The sequence below is a fragment of the Triticum dicoccoides genome, chromosome 7A, assembly GCF_002162155.2.
Source record: "Triticum dicoccoides isolate Atlit2015 ecotype Zavitan chromosome 7A, WEW_v2.0, whole genome shotgun sequence".
Taxonomy (NCBI): Eukaryota; Viridiplantae; Streptophyta; class Magnoliopsida; order Poales; family Poaceae; genus Triticum; species Triticum dicoccoides.
The window spans coordinates 435638039-435647471 of NC_041392.1; positions in this window are offsets into that span (position 1 = coordinate 435638039).

The window sequence follows — 9433 nt, forward strand, 5'->3', positions numbered from 1 at the left end:
TGAGATTGAAAAAAAGGGTAAGGCCTTGGTCTCTTTATAAGAGGTCGAATACCGGGAGCCCTCCCCGTAACCGATTAGGACTCGCCTTTAATCGAGAAAACATGCTAACGGGCACGATTGGGTTACCCTCGTCCGTATTGATGAGAATCCCGTAAGTAAAGGGGACACGATCTCTGCTTTAACAAGACGTGCCAAGGAAACCGCCTCGCAAAACATGCTGAGGTGGAAAAGTAAAAATGATTCGAGTAAAAGACTTGGCTGTAGTGTGATGGCGCACTGCAGAATACGTCAGCAGATTTGATTTGTGTTAATATTATTCTCTCCATGGCAATATGTGGAAACTTATTTTACAGAGTCGGACACTACTCTTAGTGTTTACAATCTTCTACGAAGGACTTGGAGGAGGAACCCGCCTTGCAATGCCAAAGACAATTTGCGCGCCGGACTCGTCGCCATTGAAGCCTGGTTCTGGGGCTACTGAGGGAGTCCTGGATTAGGGGGTGTTCGGGTAGCCGGACTATACCTTCGGCCGGACTCCTGGACTATGAAGATACAAGATTGAAGACTTCGTCCCGTGTCCGGATGGGACTTTCCTTGGCATGGAAGGCAAGCTTGGCGATGCAGATATTCAAGATCTCCTACCATTGTAACCGACTCTGTGTAACCCTAACCCTACCCGGTGTCTATATAAACCGGAGGGTTGTAGTCCATAGGCAATCAACTCTATACACAATCATACCATATGCTAGCTTCTAGGATTTAGCCTCCTTGATCTCGTGGTAGATCTACTCTTGTACTACCCATATCTTCAATATTAATCAAGCAGGAGTAGGGTTTTACCTCCATCGAGAGGGCCCGAACCTGGGTAAAACAAGGTGTCCCCTGTCTCCTGTTACCATCCGACCTAGACGCACAGTTCGGGACCCCCTACCCGAGATCCGCCGGTTTTGACACCGACACACATACTTTCCCGGGTACAACTTCAAGTTGATCTTGCACAGATTAGCAAACGTCTCTTCTAGATCTTGAATGAGGGTTGATCTGTCCTTTGTCCTGACCACAATATCATCCATATAAGCTTCAATATTTCTGTGCAGCTAAGCCTCAAAACCAATTTGGACTGCCCTTGCAAAAGTGGATCCGCGCTCTTCAACCCGAAAGGCATCCACACGAAGCAGTATGTGCCACATGGGGTGATGAACATGGTCTTCTCTTCATTCTCTTTGGACATAAAGATCTGATGGTATTCAGAGTATGCGTCCAGAAAAGAGAGCAAGTCACACCCGAAGGTTGAATCCACAATCTGGTCGATGCGCGGCAAGGGAAATGGGTCCTTCGGGCATGCCCTGTTCAGATCCGTAAAATCTATGCACAACCTCCCTTTCCCATTAGCCTTGTACCACCACGGGATTTGCTAGCCATGGATGCAGTACTCCTCTGACCAGACCAGCTGCCTCAAGTTTCATGATCTCCTCGGCAATGAACTGTTGCCGCTCCAAGGCTTGCTTCCGAACTTTCTGCTTGACGGGTTGGGCATGTGGGCAGACAACAAGGTGGTGCTCGATTGACTCCCTAGGAACACAGGGGATATCAGATGGTTGCCAGGCAAACACATCGACATTCGCCCGTGGGAAGGGAACGAGCGCACTTTCCTATTTGTCATCGAGGGTGGCACTGATGGTGAAGGTACCATCATCACCAGCCAGCCCTGCCGGGACCTTTTTCACAGCAGGCGTAGCAGCCTTGGATCTCTTGCTATTGGAACTCTCCGGCAAGTCATCAACAGGCGCAACATACTCCGAATAGGTACGCTTCCCGGATTCCTTGCTGGCATCCTTTCTAGCTTTCTTCTTTCCTCTACTTTACTTGGCGGGGATAGTGGCTTCAGCGGCTTCTGCCGAGACTACTTCCCGATACATCTTGTCCATGCAAATGATTGCGTCTTTCTTGTCTGATGGAATAGAAATGACACCTATCGGTCTTAGCATCTTCAAGGTGTTGTAGGCATCGCGGGATGATGCCATGAATTTAGCCAAAGATGGGCAACCGAGGATTCCATTGTATGGCAGCGGGAGGTCGACCACATCAAACACGACCTTCTTAGTCCGGTAGTTTAACTCCCCTTCGAGCATGACTGGTAACGTGATCTTCCCCTTAGGGCGACTCCTGCCGGGGTTGATTCCTTGAAATGTACCAGTAACCTTGAGCTCTTCCTCTGCTATCTGAAGCTTGTTGATGACCTTTGGAGAAATCAGATTCAACCTGGCCCCGTCGTCAACCAACATCTTCGTGACTTTGAGGTTGCGGATTGTTGGTGAGACCGACAATAACAGGTACCCTACCGTAGTGGTGCGGTCAGGGTGATCCTCTATGTCGAAGATGATGGGCATGCGGGACCACTTGAGTGGCCTCCGAGAACCTGCCGCTGGCTCCATGGCATTGACTTCACGTGCCCAATGTTTAAGTTTGTGGTGAGAGGAGTGCAGGGATGCACCCCTGTCAATGCACAGTGTCTCAGTGGCTTTCTGGAATTCCTGCTCGCTGGTTTCCTCTTCATCTCCTCCATCACTCCTCATTGCAATCCTCCTTCTCACGGCCTCTGACGGGGTTTCCTTGATTATGAGGAGCCTTGCCGGGGCAGCTTGCTCCACCACCTCGGCCCTTCCCGCCAGCGCCATTCTGACCTTTCTCCTTATCATGCCTCTCATACTCAGCCCTCTGCTTCTTGATGAGCTGCTCAACCTGATGACACTCCTAGAGATCGTGGCCCTTGGTCCGATGGATCTTGCAGTACGGCCTGTCACCTTTCCCAGCCTTCTCGGCAGCTGCGGCTTCCCGGCAATCAGTGCACGCAATAACTTCCGTGCCGGGTACCTTGATACGTCTCCAACGTATCTATAATTTTTGATTGCTCCATGCTATATTATCTACTGTTTTAGACATTATTGGGCTTTATTTTCCACTTTTATATTATTTTTGGAACTAACCTATTAACTGGAGGCCCAGCCCAGAATTGATGTTTTTTGCCTGTTTTAGGGTTTCGAAGAAAAGGAATATCAAGCGGAGTCCAAACGGAATGAAACCTTTGGAAACGTGATTTTCTCATCAGATAAGATCCATGAGACTTGGACCCTCCGTCAAGAAAGCCACGAGGGTAGGGGGCACCCCCCCTAGGGTGCGCCCCTGCCTCGTGGGCCCCCCGAAGCTCCACCAACATACTTCTTCCTCCTATATATATCCACATACCCCCAAACGATCGGGGAGGGAGCCAAAAACCTAATTCCACCGCCGCAACTTTCTGTATCCACGAGATCCCATCTTGGGGCTTGTTCCGGAGCTTCGCCGGAGGGGGCATCGATCACGGAGGGCTTCTACATCATCATCCAAGCCCCTCCGATGAAGTGTGAGTAGTTTACTTCAGACCTACAGGTCCATAGCTAGTAGCTAGATTGCTTCCTCTCTCTTTTTGGATCTCAATACAATGTTCTCCCCCTCTTTTGAGGAGATCTATTCGATGTAATCTTCTTTTTGCAGTGTGTTTTTTGAGACCGATGAATTGTGGGTTTATGATCCAGTCTATCTATGAATAATATTTGAATATTCTCTGAATTCTTTTATGTATGATTGGTTATCTTTGCAAATCTCTTCGAATTATCAGTTTGGTTTGGCCTACTAGATTGGTTGTTGTTGCCATGGGAGAAGTGCTTAGCTTTGGGTTCAATCTTGCGGAGTCCTTTCCCAGTGATAGAAGGGGCAGCAAGGCACGTATTATATTGTTTCCATCGAGGATAACAAGATTTTTTTTATCATATTGCATGAAATTATCCCTCTACGTCATGTCATCTTGCTTAAGGCGTTACTCTGTTTTTAACTTAATACTCTAGATGCATGCTGGATAGTGGTCGATGAGTGGAGTAATAGTAGTAGATGCAGAATCGTTTTGGTCTACTTGTCTCGGACATGATGCCTATATACATGATCATACCTAGATATTCTCATAACTATGCTCAATTTTGTCAATTGCTCAACAATAATTTGTTCACCCACCATAGAATACTTATGCTCTTGAGAGAAGCCACTAGTGAAACCTATGGCCCCCGGGTCTCTTTCTCATCATATCAATCTCCATTACTTTATTATTGCTTTGCTTTTACTTTGCTTTTACTTTGCTTTAACTTTATTTACTTTGCATCTCTATACCAAAAATACCAAAAATACCAAAAATATTATTTATCATCTCTATCAGATCTCACTTTCGTAAGTGACCGTGAAGGGATTGACAACCCCTAAGCATGTTGGTTGCGTTGAGCTATTGTTTTTGTGTAGGTACGAGGGATTTGAGCGTAGCCTCCTACTGGATTGATACCTTGGTTCTAAAAAACTGAAGGAAATACTTATGCTACTTTGCTGCATCATCCCTTCCTCTTCGGGGAAATCCAACGCAGTGCTCAAGAGGTAGCAAGAAGGATTGCTGGCGCCGTTGCCGAGGAGTCTGCCCAAAATTCAACATACCAAGTACCCATCACAATCCCTATCTCCCGCATTACATTATTTGCCATTTTCCTCTCATTTTTCTCTCCCCCCAATTCACCCTTGCCCTTTTATTCGCCCTCTCTCTCTATCCTCCCTCTCTTTCTCTGTTTGCCTTTTTGCCCATTTGCTTTTTGTTTGCTCGTGTGTTAGTTTGCTTGTTTGTCGTGATGGCTCAAGATAATACTAAATTGTGTGACTTCACCAATACCAATAATAATGATTTCCTTAGCACTCCGATTGCTCCTCTTACCGATGCTGAATCTTGTGAAATTAATACTGCTTTGTTGAATCTGGTCATGAAAGATCCGTTCTCCGGCCTTCCTACTGAAGATGCCGCTACCCATCTTAATAGCTTCGTTGATTTGTGTGACATGCAAAAGAAGAAAGATGTCGATAATGATATTGTTAAATTGAAGTTATTTCCTTTTTCGCTTAGAGATCGTGCTAAAGCTTGGTTTTCGTCTTTGCCTAAAAATAGTATTAATTCATGGAACAAGTGCAAAGATGCTTTTATCTCTAAGTATTTTCCTCCCGCTAAGATCATCTCTCTTAGAAATGATATTATGAATTTTAAACAACTTGATCATGAACATGTTGCACAAGCTTGGGAGAGAATGAAGTTAATGATACGTAATTGCCCTACTCATGGTTTAAATTTGTGGATGATTGCTCAGAATTTTTATGCTGGATTGAATTTTGCTTCTAGAAATATTTTAGATTCGGCCGCGGGAGGCACTTTTATGGAAATCACTTTAGGAGAAGCTACTAAACTCCTAGATAATATTATGGTTAATTATTCTCAATGGCATACTGAAAGATCTACTAAAAAGGTGCATGCGATAGAAGAAATTAATGTTTTGAGTGGAAAGATGGATGAACTTATGAAATTATTTGCTAATAAGAGTGTTTCTTCTGATCCTAATGATGTGACCTTGTCTACTTTGATTGAGAATAATAATGAATCTATGGATGTGAATTTTGTTGGTAGGAACAATTTTGGTAACAACGCGTATAGAGGAAATTTCAATCCTAGGCCTTATCCTAGTAATCCCTCTAATAATTATGGTAATTCCTACAACAATTCTTATGGAAATTATAATAAGATGCCCTCTGATTTTGAATCTAATATTAAAGAATTTATTTCTTTGCAAAAGAATTTTAATGCTATGATTGAAGAAAAAATGCTTAAGATTGATGATTTGGCTAGGAACGTTGATAGAATTGCTCTTGATGTTGATTCTTTGAAACTTATATCTATTCCACCTAAGCATGATATCAATGAGTCTCTCAAAGCCATGAGAATTTCCATTGACGAGTGCAAAGAAAGAACCGCTAGGATGCGTGCTAAGAAAGATGCCTTTATAAAAGCGTGTTCTTCTAGTTCCTAAGAAAATAATGATGAAGATCTCAAAGTTATTGATGTGTCCCCTATTAAATCTTTGTTTTGCAATATGAATCTTGATAATGATGGGACTGAATATGATCCACCTTTACCTAGAAGGCGTTCTAAGAATTCGGAATTTGTTGATCTTGATGCTAAATTTGATAAAAGTAGGATTGAAGAAATTAAAACCCTAGATGTTGCTAAACCCACTATTATGGATTTCAAGGAATTTAACTATGAAAATTGCTCTTTGATTGATTGTATTTCCTTGTTGCAATCCGTGCTAAAATCTCCTCACGCTTATAGTCAAAATAAAGCGTTTACTAAACATATCGTTGATGCCTTGATGCATTCTTATGAAGAAAAACTTGAATTTGAAGTTTCTATCCGTAGAAAACTTTATGATGAGTGGGAACCCACTATTAAGATTAAAATTAAAAATTATGAGTTTTATGCTTTGTGTGATTTGGGAGCTAGTGTCTCTACTATTCCCTAAACTTTGTGTGATTTACTAGATTTCCGTGATTTTGATGATTGCTCTCTAAACTTGCATCTTGCGGATTCCACTATTAAGAAACCTATGGGAAGAATTAATGATGTTCTTATTGTTGCAAATAGGAATTATGTGCCCGTAGATTTTATCGTTCTTGATATAGATTGCAATCCTTCTTGCCCTATTATTCTTGGTAGACCTTTCCTTAGAACGGTTCGTGCAATTATTGATATGAAGGAAGGGAATATTAGATTCCAATTTCCATTAAAAAAGGGAATGGAACGCTTTCCTAGAAAGAAAATAAAATTACCATATGAATCTATCATGAGAGCCACTTATGGATTTCCTACCAAAGATGGCAATACCTAGATCTATTCTTGCTTGTTATGCCTAGCTAGGGGCGTTAAACGATAGCGCTTGCTGGGAGGCAACCCAATTTTATTTTTATTCCTTGGTTTTTGCTCCTATTTAGTAATAAATAAATTATTTAGCCTCTGTTTTGGTTGTGTTTTTTGTGTTTAATTAGTGTTTGTGCCAAGTAGAACCGTTGGGAAGACTTCGGGAAAGTCTTGATTGAACTTGCTGTAAAAACAGAAACTTTAGCGCTCACGATAACTGCTGTAATTTTTATTTGGAAAGTGATATTTAGTTAATTCTTTTTGCAGATGATTAAAAGATAAATTCCTCACGTCCAGAAGTTTATTTTAGAATTTTTGGGGTTACAGATTTTGCGCTATCTACAGATTACTACAGACTGTTCTGTTTTTGACAGATTCTGTTTTTCGTGTGTTGATTGCTTATTTTGATGAATCTATGGCTAGTAAAATAGTTTATAATCCATAGAGAAGTTGGAATACAGTAGGTATAACACCAATATAAATAAATAATGAGTTCATTACATTACCTTGAAGTGGTCTTTTGTTTTCTTTCGCTAACGGAGCTCACGAGATTTTCTACTTTAAGTTTTATGTTGTGAAGTTTTCAAGTTTTGGGTAAAGATTTGATGGATTATGGAACAAGAAGTGGCAAGAAACTAAGCTTGGGGATGCCCATGGCACCCCCAAGATAATCTAAGGACACCTAAAAGCCAAAGCTTGGGGATGCCCCGGAAGGCATCCCCTCTTTCGTCTACTTCTATCGGTAACATTACTTGGAGCTATATTTTTATTCACCACATGATATGTGTTTTGCTTGGAGCAACTTTTATGATTTGAGTCTTTGCTTTTTAGTCTACCACAATCATCCTTGCTGTACACACCTTTTGAGAGAGCCATACATGATTTGGAATTTGATAGAATATTCTATGTGCTTCACTTATATCTTTTTAGCTTTAGAGTTTTGCTCTAGTGCTTCACTTGTATCTTTTAGAGCACGGTGGTGGATTTGTTTTATAGAAACTATTGATCTCTCATTCTTCACTCAGATTATTTTGAGAGTCTTAATAGCACGGTAATTTGCTTAAAATCCTAATATGCTTGGTATGCAAGATTAATAATAAAACTTTCTTATGAGTGTGTTGAATACTAAGAAAAGTTTGATGCTTGATGATTGTTTTGATATATGGAGGTAATAATATCAAAGTCTTGCTAGTTGAGTAGTTGTGAAATTGAGAAATACTTGTGATGAGGTTTGCAAGTCCCGTAGCATGCACGTATGGTAAACTTTATGCAACAAATTTGAAACATGAGGTGTTATTTGATTGTCTTCCTTATGAGTGGCGGTCGGGGACGAGCGATGGTATTTTCCTACCAATCTTTCCCCCTAGGAGCATGCGCGTAGTGCCGAGGTTTTTGATGACTTGTATATTTTTGCAATAAGTATGTGAGTTCTTTATGACTAATGTTGAGTCCATGGATTATACGCACTCTCACCCTTCCACCCATGCTAGCCTCTTTGGTACCATGCATTGCCCTTTCTCACATTGAGAGTTGGCGCAAGCTTCGCCGGTGCATCCAAACCCCGTGATATGATACGCTCTTTCACACATAAACCTCCTTATATCTTCCTCAAAACAGCCACCATACCTACCTATTATGGCATTTCCGTAGCCATTCTGAGATATATTGCCATGCAACTTTCCATCATTCCGTTCATCATGACACATTCATCATTGTCATATTGCTTAGCATGATCATGTAGTTGACATAGTATTTGTGGCAAAGCCACCATTCATAATTCTTTCATACATGTCACTCTTGGTTCATTGCATATCCCGGTACACCACCGGAGGCATTCACATAGAGTCATCTTTGTTCTAGTATCGAGTTGTAATCATTGAGTTGTAAATAAATAGAAGTGTGATGATAATCATTATTAGATCATTGTCCCAAGTGAGGAATAATACAAAAAAGGCCATAAAAAAGAGAAGGCCTACAAAAAAGAGAAATGCCATAAAAAAGAGAAGGCCAAAAAAATGAGAGAAAAAGAGAGAAGGGACAATGTTACTCTTCTTTTACCACACTTGTGCTTCAAAGTAGCACCATGATCTTCATAGTAGAGAGTCTCTCATGTTATCACTTTCATATACTAGTGGGAATTTTCCATTATAAAACTTTGCTTGTATATTCCAACAATGGGCCTCCTCAAGTGCCCTAGGTCTTCGTGAGCAAGCAAGTTGGATGCACACCCACTAGTTTCTTTTGTTGAGATTTCATACATTTATAGCTCTAGTGCATCCGTTGCATGGAAATCCCTACTCCTTGCATTAACACCAATTGGTGGGCATCTCCATAGCCCATTGATTAGCCTAGTTGATGTGCGACTTTCTCCTTTTTTGTCTTCTCCACATAACCCCCTCATTATATTCTATTCCACCCATAGTGCTATGTCCATGGATCGCGCTCATATATTGCGTGAAAGTTTATAGGTTTGAGATTACTAAAGTATGAAACAATTGCTTGGCTTGTCATCGGGGTTGTGCATGATTATTGCACTCTTGTGTGATGAAAATGAAACATGACTAAACCATATGATTTTGTAGGGATGAACTTTCTTTGGCCATGTTATTTTGAGAAGACATAATT